General features: G+C 41.8%; 1 protein-coding gene across 17 annotated transcripts in view; it reads right to left on the reverse strand.

Moving 5' to 3' along the window:
- LOC137376473 (transcriptional-regulating factor 1-like) overlaps positions 1 to 14354 on the reverse strand; it is a 281859-nt gene that overhangs the window by 131412 nt on the left and 136093 nt on the right. The window contains exon 1 of one of the 17 annotated variants that reach the window (XM_068045117.1): positions 9168 to 9186. The exons of the other annotated variants lie outside the window; for them this stretch is intronic. The gene's annotated coding sequence lies outside the window, so the exon portion shown is untranslated. Of the gene's footprint in view, positions 1 to 9167; positions 9187 to 14354 lie in introns of those variants that run through there. 17 annotated transcript variants of the gene reach the window in all.

Here is a 14354-nt window from a genome sequence, read left to right on the forward strand (position 1 = left end):
GAGGAGGGTGAAGCAGTGATTGAAGCTGGGATGGTGTGAGGGAGCGGGGTACAGTTCGGATGAATGGAGACGGATGTTGAGGGGTGAGGACATCATTGTGTGGTGACGTCATGCGTACACATGCGCGGATTCATATTGGCAAGCTGGCAAATGTTCTCACGCATTGATGACATCCACGATTGCTCTGCTCATGGTCTGCAATGTCAGGAGTTACTTTGAAAATTTAATTGTGCAAGGGCAAGTCAAACTAATCACAAACATCATTAGATTCACTTCAACAGTAAATTTTGGCCCATGGTTTGCAACATAGACTGACTTCAGGAATAATAATCAGTGTTGACATAACCTTTAGATCAAGGGTCATCACATTAGTAAGGTTCAGACTTGGTTTCTTGAAAAGCCAACAACAGTTTTCTCCAAAAACAATGGACATCACAAAATTCACCCTGCAAATTTCTAGAATCAGTTTTAGTTGAATTTGACTTGTGCTACGAGCTACATACTACTGTAACACTGCATAAATTTCCATTTCTAAACCTTTGCATTGTAATACTCACACTTGAGCACACTGTACTCCTTCAAATTGAACATGTGCAGCACAAGCCCGTCCATCTTGATGAACAGTAAAACTCGTCAACAAATCATCAAGGTAAGAGATTATAAAATGAGAGATTACGACTTGACAGTCCATTTAACTATTCACTACCAGTTGCCAAGGTTAGAAGGCCAGTCATTAATTTCCTGTGGTCTACTGTGAGGCTCCAATAGCTGAATGAGGAGATATATTTCAATGTGACTCAAGTCTAATAAATCAGACAAACATTTTTCATCAGCTTGATTAAGTTTGGTTAGAGCTGTCCAAGGGAGTACACTTACTTTGTATATTGAAGAATTTATTCCAGTCAATTGCATATGCAGAGACGAAGTTTTAACTTTTTTTTTTAGAAAGAAATGGTGAATATTTTGTTTCTACGGTGTTATTTTGATTCATTATTTGAGATTTATAGACTATTTTATTTTTATTTATTTTATTTTTTTTATTTTTATTTAGAGATACAGCACTGAAACAGGCCCTTCGGCCCACTGAGCCTGTCCCAACCATCAACCACCCATTTATACTAATCCTACATTAATCCCATATTCCCTAACACATCCCCACCTTCCCTCAATTCTCCTACCACCTACCTACACTAAGCGCAATTTATAATGGCCAATTTACCTATCATGCTGCAAGTCTTTGGCTGTGGGAGGAAACCGGAGCACCTGGCGGAAACACACACGGTCACATGGAGAACCTGCAAACTCCACACAGGCAGTACCCAGAACTGAACCCGGCTCGCTGGAGCTGTGAGGCTGTGGTGCTAACCACTGCGCCACCCTGGTGACTGATTTCACAAATTATCTTAGAAAGGACGTTATATACTATTTTATTGACTATCATCAATTCTGTCCCCTGCCTCAGCTTCTATCTCAGGCTGAAAAGGATTCTTCAAAACTTCAGCATCATATCTGACCCCAAGTTCAGCTGCCAGCCAATTTCCATATAATTAAAGACTGCCTACTTCCATCTCCATAACGTTGCCCGTTTCTGCCCCTGCCTTAGCTTATTTGCTGCTGATAACTTCACCCATGCTTTCATTAACTCCAGACTCAACGAAACTAATGCTCTCCTGGCATACTTCCATTTTTCACCCTCAATAAACTTGGCATCATCGAAAATTCTGCTGACCCATATCCTAACCCATACCAAGGGCCGGATTTTCCCTGTGGGGGCTTCTGAACCCTTTTGTCAGGCTCAAATGTAGGTCAGAAGCCCGCAACGGGAAACAATCACTCATTGTGCCTTTTATTCCCTGGAACAGCCAATTAATGGCAAAAGGGCAGAATCACCGTCCAATTAAGGAGGGCGGGCAAGCTCTCGAAGCTGGAGGGCTAATAAACCTTCTGGGTTGAGAGCAGTAGCAAGCTGCGATGTCAGGTAGGTAAAGGAGAGGGCACTTCAAAATGGAGGCACCCTTTCTCCAACTGTTGTAAAGTTTAAATTAAAAGTGGCTTTTGCACCCAGGCACCATTTTTTGGAGGGAACCCCCTCTACAAGGCAGCCGGCAGCTGCTGCAGCACCCAGGCAAAGCCTCTAAGATTGCCTGGAGTGCTGGCCTCCTGGTCTGCCACTGAGAAGCCACCTCCAGGCATTGGCCCCCACCGCCTGCAGGAACCCAGAGGTTAACTGCAAAATCCCAGTCAGCCACCTTTAAGGGGCCCTTAAGAAGCCAAATCAGCCACCCACCGCATTCAGGCAGGTGACCCTACTGCACCACCCCCCCATACCCGCCTCCGTGGAAAGGGCCTGGGGGCAGGATGGAGCTGAGGAACCGGCACGCAAACTGGTGGTGCTATTTTTAGCACATGCCCACCTCCGATCCCAGTGTGGGCTAAAAGATCAAGCCCCAAAACGTGTTCACCCACCTCTTCTGTGTCCGCATCGTCTCCCGCTCCACCAAAGCCTTCAATTTTACAATTCCTAACCTCCTGTTCCAATCAATCCATGGTTTTGCTTCTTATTCCTGTAACCTCTTCCGGCTTCACAACCCTCCAAGAACTGTTTTGTTCAATCTCTGCCCTCTTGTGCTTTCCCCCACTTGCATGACCCCATGTTTGGTGGCTGTGCCTTCAGCCCTTTCGGCTCTAAATTCCCTTCTTATCCTTCTCCACCTCTCTCTCCTCTTTTAACACCTCCTTAAAAATCTACCTCTTTAACCAAGATTTGTGTCACCCACACTAATACCTCCTTCTGGACCTCGACGTCAATTTTTGTCTATTACACTCAAGTGCCTTGAGACATTTTTCTACATTAAAAGGATATATAACTATCTGCAGATAATCTTGTTCCGAGTAACAGCCTTACGCTGAAAAGTCATATTGTAATGTCTGGAATAATTTGCTGTTTCCTTTTCTTTAATGTTCATTTTGATGAATGCATTTTTCTGATCCACCTCAGAGCCACAAGGAACAAGACTGATCATCGCATCTACCATTAGACAGGTAAGTTCTACTGATTTGCAATAAACAGACAAATGCTTTGAATAATAGAGATGACAAAATATGTACAGCTTGAGTCTTGTCATCTAATGTTTTAAAATTACATATGCACAGCAAAATTACTATCACTGAGAGTTTGAAAAAAAAATTAATTACAGCCTGTAATACTGCAGGTTGCCTTCTAATCAGTCCACTGTGTTTTTGATGGGGGGTGCCTTACTTATCATGGCAATAACTCAAGTGTTGAAAAAGCCTCTCTGAAAATAATAGAATCATAGAATGATTTTTGCAGAGAAGGAAGCCATTTGACCCATCATGTCTGTGTCAGCTCTCTGCAAGAGCAACTCAGCTAGCACCGCTCCCCCGCCTTATCCCTGTTGCCCTGCGAATTTTCTCTCTTCAGGCGCTTAGCCAATTCCCTATTGAAAGCCACAATTGAATCTGCCTGCACCATGCACATCGGTGTTGCATTCCAACGATCGTAACCACTCACTGCGCAAAGAAGTTTTTCCTCATGTCGCTTTGGTTCCTTTGCCAGTCACCTTAAATCAGTGTCCTCTGGTTCTCGACCCTTCTGCCAATGGGAACCATTTCTCTCTATCTATTCTGCCTAGACCCCTCATGATTTTGAACACCTCTATCAAATCTACTCTCAACCTTCTCTTTCCCAAGAACAATCCCAGCTTCTCCAATCTATCCAAGTCACTGAAGACACTCATCCCTGGAACCATTGTCGTAAATCTTTTCTGCACCTCTCGAAAGCTCTCACATCCTTCCTAAAGTGCGGTGTCCAGAACTGGACACAATTAAGGCTGAACCAGTGTTTTATAAAGGTTCATCATAACTTCCTTGCCTTTGTACTCTATCCTTCTATTTATGAAGCCCAGGATCCCATATGCCTTCCCTTCCAACTTCAACAATTTGTGCATATATACCCCAGGTGTCTCTGCTCCTGCACCCTCTTTAGAATTGTACCCCTTATTTTATATTGCCTCTCCGCAATCTTCTTACCAAAATGAATGTACCACTCCACACTTCTCTGCATTGAATTCCATCTGCCATGTGTTGTCCATTCTACCAGCCTGTCTATATCCTCTTGAAGTCTCCCACTATCCTCGTCCCAGTTCACTACACTTGCAAGTTTTTTGTCAAATGCAAATTTTGAAATTGTGCACTGTACACCCAGGTCTATGTCATTTAATATAGATCAAGAAAAACAGTGGTTCTGGTAGCGATCTTGTGGAACACCACTTTCCTCCAGCCTGAAAACAACTGCTTACCACTACTCTCGGTTTCCTGTCACTCAGCCAACTTCGCATCCATGCTGCCACTGTCACTTTTATTCCATGGGCTTCAAGTTTGCTGGCAAGCCTACTATGTGGCATTTTATCAAACACCTTTTGGGAGTCCACTGGCACATCAATTGCATTACCCTCATCAACAAAACTCAATCAAGTTAGTTAAACACTATCTGCCTTTAACAAATTCGTGTTGGCTTTCTTCAATTAATCCATACTTGTTCAAGTGATGGTTAATTTTGTCCCGGATTACCGTTTCGAAAAGCTTTCCCACCACCGAGGTTAAGCTGACTGTCCTGTAATTGCTAAGTTTATCCTTACACCCTTTTCTGAACAAGGGTGTAACATTTGCAATTCTACAGTCTTCTGGTACCACTCCTGCGTCGAAGGAGGATTGGAAGATTATGGCCAGTGCGTCCGCAATTGCCACCCTGACTTCTCTCAGCATCCTCGGATGCAGTCCATCTGGTCCTGGTGACTTATTAGTTTTAAATACAGCCAATCTTTTTAAAACCTCCTTTATCAATGTTTAGTCCATCCAGTATCTCACCTACCTCCTCTTCCACGGTGACTTTGGCAGATCTTCTTCTTTGGTAAAGAGAGATGCAGAGGACTCATTTAGTACCTCAGCCATGCCCTTCACCTCCATGTGTAGTTCCCCAGCAGGCCCCAGCCCTCCTTTTACTACCTTTTTACTATTTAAATGCCTAAAGACGACTTTTGGATTTCCTTTTATGTTAGCTGCCAGTATCTTCTCGTACTCTCTTTTTGCTTCTCCCATTTCCTTTTTCACTTCCCCTCTGAACTTCTTATATTCAGCCTGGTTCTCACTTGTATTATCAACCTGACATTGGTCATACACCCACTTTTTCTCCTTCATCTTACCTTCTATCTCTTTCGTCATCCAGGGAGCTCTGGCTTCGGTTGCCCTACCTTTATCCATTGTGGAAATGTGCCTAAACTGTTCCCAAACCATCTCTTCTTTATAGGCAGCCCATTGCTCCGTTGTAGTTTTGTCTCCCAATCGTTGATTCCAACAGATGCATTCTCACCCCACTCGACTTGGGCCTCCACCAATTAAGTATTTTTACTCTAGATTGCTCCTTGCTCTTTTCCATAGCTAATCTAAACCTAATGATACTATGACACCCGTTCCCTAAATATTTCCCGACTAACACTTGATCCACTTGACGCACCTCATTCCCCAGAACTAGATCAAACAATGTCTCGTTCCTTGTAGGCCAGAAACACAGAAAATTTTCCTGAACACACTTCAGAAACTCTTCCCCCTCTCTACCCTTTACACTATTACTATCCCAGTCTATATTATGATAATTAAAATAAAAACAAAATACTGTGGATGCTGAAAATCTGAAATAAAAACAAAGTGCTAGAATTACTCAGCAGGTCTGGCATCATCTGTGCAGAGAGAAACAGAGTTAACGTGTTAGATCTGTGACCTTTCATCACAACACATCAGAACTTGTTCTGATGACAGGTCACAGACCTGACACGTAAACTTTGCTTCTCTCTCCTTAGATGCTGCCAGACCTGCTGAGTGTTTCCAGCACTTAGTTTTTATTTAGGATAATTAAAGTTCCCCATTATCAGGACTCGACAGTTTTAGCACCTCTCTGTAATTTTCCTGCAAATTTTCTCCTCTATGTCTTTCCCACTAGTTTGTGGCCAATAGAATACACCCAGTAGTGTAATGGTACTTCTATTGTTCTTAACGCCAACCAAATAGATTCTGTCCTTGACCCTCTATGATGTCCTCCAGCACTGTAATATTCTCCTTAATCAATACTACCAGCCCTCCTCCTTTCTTTCCTTCCTTATCTTTCCTAAACACCCTGTATCCAGGAACATTTTGTACCCAGTCCTGCCCTTTTTTGAGCCAGGTCTCCAACACTGCCATGATACCATTTTCCCATTGGCTGCGTTTGTTGACAATGCAACCATTAGGTGGCGCAGCACTGGCACATGCGCAAATGCAGCCTCTTCCTCTGAAATGTCACTGTCTGCGATGTTTCAGGCAGCTGCCAGGATTAAAGATGGCGCAGCTCAACTTATCACAAAATATAAATTCAACCCAGAAAGAGGAGAGAAAGAGTAATGGCCTGGAGCGAGTGCCTGAGGGGGGGGGGGAGGAGAAAGCTGTGAGGCCTGGAGCAAGTGGCCATGGGGTAGAACAGCCAGTGGAGCAGGAGCGAGCAGCTGAGGAGGGGTGGGGTGCAAGTCTCTGAGGGAAGGCAGCGGCGTGGCGGGGATCGAGCGGGGTGAAGTGGCAATTGAAACAGGGATGGTGGAAGGGAGAAGTGTACTGTTCAGGTGAATGGAGATAGATGTTGAGGGGTGAGGACATCATTATGTTGTGACATCATGGGCGCGCATTCATACTGGCAGGCTGGCAAATGTTCGCACGCACTGATGACGTCAGCAATCGCTCTGCGCATGCTCTGCGTTGTCAGGAGTCACTGTTTCCCATTTGCGCCTGCAACTCACTAACCTTATTCACCACACTTTGTGCGTTTACATACATGCACTATAAAACTAATTTAGACCTTATTGCACTCCCTTTTAGTCTGACTCCACCTAATACCTTACTATTTCTTACTGTGGTGCGATCTGTCTCTCCTAATCCTTTGTACACTTTGTTTATCCTTTCTAATGTTATTTCCTGGTTGTCATCCCCCTGCATAAACCTATTCTTTAATATAAATTTGCAATATTTTTCTCAAATGTTTTATAACTGCTGATGATCTAAGGAGGATGGGGGAAGCATTTCCTCCCCAGTTCCTCTAGTTTCTTGGACACAAATCATTCTCTGAAGCAAGGGCCTGGGAGAAGGCTACCTGTCGACTTATAAACATTCTCTTAATCTCAGCTATGGGGGAATGAGAGAGCAATACATGGTGATTCACCTCCCATCAGCTTTCTATACTCATGGGGAAGTGCCCAAATTCCACTCAGCATATCTCACAGTGGCGTGACGAAGTGTGGGATTCACTGTGGAAAACAACAGCTCAAATCTACATCACATCTCAGTAAAATGCACTGACCCTTCAACATACGACATCAGAATGGTATTCTCAACATTTTGTTTAAATGAATTCAACCCAGAACTGCAGAGAATATGAAACTTTTCTTAATTATTATTTTAGAATGACTGTAAGTGGGTTATTATTTTGTGATTTCAATGCAAAAATACTATCCTTAGAAAGTATTCATTCTTTTAACATAACAGGCACAATAAATAGCATGATTTAAAGACGTAGCCATGGGATATACCACTTGTATCCTCTCTCCAGTCTGAAAGGTTCTCATTTATGGCCACACTCCATTTCCTATTTTGAAACCAAATTATCTATCCAGCATCATTCACTCACACCCATTATTTAACTTGTTAACTTCAACAACAATTGCTGTTGTGGACCAGTCAGGAATACTCAGAAAATCTGTACATTATTATTAGATTTCGCACAGCATTGTTCAAATATTTCAGGACATGCTATGTCATTTCTGATACTTACCTATTCCCACTTGAATGACAGTGTTTTGCCCAGCACCTTAATATCACAAAATTAATGAAGCAATACATCACATGAATAAGTCTAACTTACAGGTAATGAAAAATACTGATATTTGTAATACTACCTATCATTTAAAAACAATTGCTCCAGATACAAATAACTTACTTCTCTTAACAAAACTAATTAGCTAATTAAATTATAAAAAGATGAATTTTTGCTGTCTCCTGCTGTGAATTTTCTGTATTTGTTCCCATCACTACATGATCACCATTCCAATACTTCAAGGTTTATTTCTTATATTTTTTCCATTTCCATGCTGCCAGATGCCAACATCATCACTAAGTATGGGGTCAAGCGTCCTTACATTACAACATTGATGAATTTTAAAAAAAATCTGGAATTGAAAACTAGTCTCAGTAGTAGTGCCATGAAACTAATCATCGATTGTTGTAAAAACCCATCTGGTTCACTAATGCCCTTTAGGGAATGAAATCTGCCATCCTTAACAGGTCTGGCCTGCACGTGACTCCAGACCCATAGCAATGTGGCTGATTCTGAACTGCCCTCTGAAATGGCCGAGCCAAGCCTCTCAGAGGTCAAGGGCAATTAGGGGTGGGCAACAAATGTTGGCCTTGCCAGTGACGCCCACATCCCATGAAAGAACAAAAAAAAAAATCATCAACTGCAAAACAACTTGATTGGCTATAAAACACTTTGGGATACCTTATGGTTGTGACAAGTGCTGAAGCAATGCTAGTTCTTCCTTTCAAGCTTTCAGATCTATGCTAAAGACACTCAGCATTACTGAGCTACCACATCATTGCTGCTGTGCTGTCTGACTTCAGGTTACAGGAGAGCCAGAACTTCACCCCCAACTAAACACTGGCTAAACCATCCTCATCGGTTCATACCGAAAATGCTGCACATTTGCTCATGAACTGAACATGAAACCCCACAAAGAGTTCATCAACAAAGACAACACACATCTACATCCAAACACTTAAGGCGATTCGCCTTTGTCCCTACCTGACTGCGGTGCTCTACCCTTGAGAGGAGATAGATAAATATATATACCATCCAAGTCACAAAACTTAGATTGAATTATGATGGAAATCTGGTTTAATATCTGACAATACAGCAGTAAGAGCAGTGCTGTTTCTGTACAAGCAGGCAAGCAAAAATAAAACTAATTATCAACATAACCTTTCTCCTTCTTGCCACACCCCACCCACGGTCCAATAAATTGCTACGTTTTAAAATACTTTAATTTTTTTAATTTATTTTGCTGAAAATTTACCAATTCATAAGATTTCCCAAGTCTTACGATTTTGTGATCATCACGGGTTCTGGTTCTGTGCACCTTTTTCATCTGTGCATGTGTGAAATTTTATTTCATGCAAGTCATTTCCTGTGACTGGCAGAATAATTTCAGTAGCAAACGGAAATTCATAACAATGAAGGCTGGCTTGTAAGAAGATCCTGCAGAATACCAGTCTCCCAACTACAGGGTTGAAGGTTCAATCAATAAAACACTCCAAATGCAGCTTGCCCTGCCACACACTTGCCATCAGCTGGCCAGAAAACATTGTTGCTCACAGTAATCAGCCCAGACTGCCTCTCTCTTGACTGAAGGTAGTTGCTTAGTGACAACTGGTTCCCATGACAATGGAAAAGGGGTAAATAACTGTTACAAAACATGAATCCTGAATTTGCAAGTCCATTTAAGGTAAGCATTTGAATGTCTTGATAAAATAGCTCTACCTGAATCATTTTATGACATTATAACATGTTTAACTTTTTGAGTTTGCTGCAGACCTCCTTTTGAAACATGGGAAGGGTACGTACATGCTAAAAATAATCATCTTGGTTCCAAGTTGCTGGTCATTTTCTTCTATAAATTCTCTGATTTATTTAAACTAATTTCATATAAAAAGGGCAGATGAGAATTTTTTTTTAAACAGCGAGTTACAATGATCTAGAATGCACTGCCTTATAAGCTGATGGAAGCAGATTCAATAGTAACTTTCAAAAGGGAATTGAATATATACTTGTAAAGGAAATGTTTGCAGGGCTATTGGCAAAAAGCATGGAAGTAGATCTATTTAGACAGCTTTCCTGAAGAGTTGGCATAGGCACAGTGGGCTGAAGGCCTCCTTCTTGCTGTATGATTCCTGAACTCTCAAAAGATCCTCAAGTTGTAATTTTTTTTTTATTACCATCTCAACATCTGTTTCTGTGTACTTCTTCAATCTGTTTAATGTTTATTCTGCAATATGTTTGACAGTGAGCAAATGCAAGCACTCTGGCCCAATACAAAATTCAGTATCAACCTCTCAGCTGAATAAAAACATCCAAGAAAGTAAATAGAATATAGGAACAGGAGTAGGCTATTCACTGAAGTTATGGCACTTTAAGTTAACGGAGTAAAAATTAAAAAATTCCCACCATGGCATAAAACAGTCAGTAGCTGAGCTACACAAACTCAAAAGTCACTGTTATTAAAAAAAAAGCTCAGTTATCATTCAGTATCAAGGAGCCAAGAGGAAAAGGACACAGGCGGCTCAGGACTAATTAACCGAATTAGAATATATGGTGGAGATAACAATGTCAGATTCCTGATGCCCCAAATTAGAATTACTGGAGGGTTAACAGAAGCAACAATGGGCCAAAAGACAGCAGAGAAAAGGGAGGCAATTGGAACAGGCAGCAAGACAGGAACAAGAAGGGCCCGTCAGTCGGGGCACACCAACAGGAACAGAATAACAATGACAGAAGTGGTCAGCAATGGACATGGCAGTTGCAGCTGGTAGGACTAAAGCTGAAATTGATTACATGATTACCTTAGTCAGAGACAGTAGAAATCAGAAAATTTCCATGCCTGCGATGGCTACATCCCACGAATGAATAAATAGATTTTTAAAATACCCGCGGCACATTTAAAAAACTTTTCTCATTCCAAACTTGGATTTTGTCTCAATGACTTGGAGCTACATAACTCAGAAGGATAATGGTAGAAGCAAGGACTGCAGCAAGAAGGCAGCCCACTACCAGCTTTTAAAAAAATTCTTTCATGGGACGCGAGTGTCGCTGGCAAGGCCAGCATCTGTCGCTCATCACCTAATTGTCCTCAAGATGGTAGTGGTGAGCCTCTGCCATGAACTGTTGCAGTCCAACTGGTGTAGGCCTGCCCACAGCGCTGTTAGGAAGGTAGTTCCAGGTTTTGAACCCAGTGACAGTGAAAGAAATGTGATAAACGTCCAAGTCAGGATAGTGGCTTGGTGGGAACTTGCAGGTGATGTTCCCATGCGTCTGCTGCCCTTGTCCTTCTCGGTGGTAGAGGTCATGGAAATGGAAGGTGCTGTTGAAGGAGCCGTGGCAAGTTTTGCTGCAGTACATCTTGGAGATAATACACACTGCTGCCACTGCACTCTGCTGGTGGAGGGAGTGAATGCTTAAGGTGGTGGATGGGGTGTCGATCAAGTGGGCTGCTTTGTCCTGGATGGTCTCGAGCTTCTTGAGTGTTGTGGGAGCTGCACCCATCCAGGCAAGTGCAAAGTATTCCATCGCACTCCTGATTTGTGCCTTGTAGATGGTGGACAGGCTTTGGGGGAAGACAAGAGGTGAGTTACTCGCCACAGAATTCCCAACCTCTGACCTGCTCTTGTAGCGACAGCATTTATGTAGCTTGGCCAGTTCAGTTTCTGAACAATGGCAACACCCCAGGATGCTGATGGTGGAGAATTCAGCAATGGTTATGCCGTTGAATGTCAAGGGGAGATGGTTAGAGTCTCTCTTGTTGGAGATAGTCATTGCCTGGCACTTGTGTGGTGCAAATGTTCAGCCCAAGCCTGAATGTTACCTAGGTCTTTCTGCATGTGGTCAGCAACTGTTTCAGTATCTGAGGAGTTGCGAATGATATTGAACAATATGCAATCAATAGTGAACATTCCCACTTCTGACCTTATGATAAAGCAGCTGAAGATGATTGGGCTTAGGACATTACCCTGAGGGACTCCTGCAGCAATGTGTGGGACTGAGATAATTGGCCTCCAACAACCACAACCATCTTCCTTTGTGCTAAGTATGACTCCAACCAATGGAGAGTTTTCCCCAATTCCCAATGACTTGAATTTTGCTCGGGTTCCTTAATGTCAAGGGCAATCACTCACCTCACTCTGGAATTCAGCTCTTTTCTCCATGTTAAGACCAAGGCTGTAATGAGGTCTGGAGCCAAGTGGCCCTGGTGGAACCTAAACTGAGCATCAGTGAGCAGGTTATTGCTGCATAAGTGTTGCTTGCTAGCACGATTGACGACACCTTCCGTGACTTTGCCGATGATCAAAAGTAGACTGATGGGGCGGTAATTGGTGAGATTGGATTTGTCTTTTTTGCAGCCAATAGGGAATAGACAATAAATGCATCCTTGGCTGCATTACCCATGAGAAAAGGGATTTTTAAAAAAAACTCAATCTCACCCCACGTTAAAATTTATTCATTATCAAGTGCAGTTATCTTGCAGCATGGACACTAAACTGAGTGACAAAACTGTATCCTCAACATTCTGAAATTATTGATATTATTGAAATGCAATTTGTAGCAGCTTTCCACCATACACTGGAGGATGCTATTGTAATAAATAACAATGAAACTTCGTGCGCGAGTGGAAAGAGGTTTCAGTTTAAGGCTACTTTCTCACCCCCCATAATAATTAAAGGAAAACATCATAAGGATTGCACAGATGCACTGGACAAGCCTTCCGTGACCTTCCATCCACTAACGCCAACAAATTTCCCCATTTAGCCTTCACCCTATTAAAAAGAGGAAACCCTTGCCAAGTTTTAAACTGCAACGCTTTTCTTTTCGTTACGTGATTGTACAACTTGGTGACATAATTGCTTTCAGTTATCACTGCATTACAAAAAGTATCACTCATCTTGACATCAGCATGCATCATAATCATCAAAGCCACACTTTAATCCTTTTTCACAAAATAGTGATCCCCCTTTGTTACAGTTAGACAGACAGCAACTCTGAACAGTCATGTTTTGTCACTACAAACTGTTTATTCAAAAATATGGACAAAAGCTTTGCCTTTCACTTTATTTGTCATTATTAGTCATAGCTACTTAAACACATCTGTGTGTTTTCTAGTCCAGTTAATGAAAATGGAACATGCATCAGCTTTTTGGCCTGTTGTATCAATTAACCAACACTCCAGCATCCATCAATCCTAAAGAATGCTTTTTCAAACATTAGGTGCCTGTTCTGTAACACTGCATAATTTCTTTAAGGAATCACCCACCAAATTTTTTCAAAATAAATTTTACGTACAATTTTTTCTGACCCGATACAAAGTTTCTCATATTCACAAACCACTTCCACTGAAACTGCTGGTAAACTGTAAGCAGTCTATTTCATTTCCTGTCATGTGAAGAAACTGTAGTTCTGTTGTCAGAGGTCAGCAGAAACATATCTTTCCGCTATCCTTAAATGGGGCTAGAGGGAGACCCAGTGATCAACTCAGGAAGTTTACTGATTTCATACAATTTCAGTGAAATTTTTAAGAACTTTGCATTTGTTTTAATGTATCATTAAAACTTCAGTTTTCACTTTCTTGGATATCCTGATCCTCTCGTCTAATAAAGCAATAAACATGTTCTTTGTTCTCATTTGCAATGTTGAAATGTACCTTTCTGTGTTTATTGTGGGAATTAATTTCATAGCACTTTGTTAGCCAGTTTCCTCAGTGACCAGACTGTAGAGCACATGAATGCTGAAGTCTCTTACCTATTGTAAGGTTTGAGCATTATTAGGGAAAACATGTTAACACAAGCTACATATTTGTTCCACATGGCATACAGTGGAGGAGAATTGGTGAATACCAGTATTTTTTTAATGGAATTGCCCATCCATCAAAAATATAAGCGCATCAGGCCTATAATCCAGTGAACTTTCCATTTACCACGCTGTGACACAGAATCACAGAATGATACAGGACAGATGGGCACCATTTAGCCCATCGCGGCTGGTGTCAGCTCTTTGGCAGAGATGTTCAATTAATCCCACTCCCTTGTTCTTTTCCCATAGCCCTGTAAATGTTTTCATGAAACTAAGGGGACAAATTTTACACTTGTAATGCCATATATAGTCAGTTATTTTCTTTAATCTACAAGGGAAATCAGGAGCAAAGGCAAGGCCGTTAATTTAGGAAGGGAACAAGAGAAAAGACAGGTAACCGTAGACCTGTCAGTTTATCAGTTTGGAGGATGTTACTGGAATCAATAATCGGAAACAAGGTGACTGAGCATTTAGAAAAGTATGAGCTGATCAAAGAGAGGCAGCATAGATTTGAAAAGGGCAAGTTATGTCTGACTAATCTAGCTGACCTTTCTTTGAAGAGGTCATTGACATTGAGGATATAGGGGTATCTATGGATATTGTCCTAACAGACGTCCACAAGGCATGTGATAAGATTTCATACAAG

Source organism: Heterodontus francisci, chromosome 13, assembly GCF_036365525.1.
Source record: "Heterodontus francisci isolate sHetFra1 chromosome 13, sHetFra1.hap1, whole genome shotgun sequence".
NCBI classification, from domain to species: Eukaryota; Metazoa; Chordata; class Chondrichthyes; order Heterodontiformes; family Heterodontidae; genus Heterodontus; species Heterodontus francisci.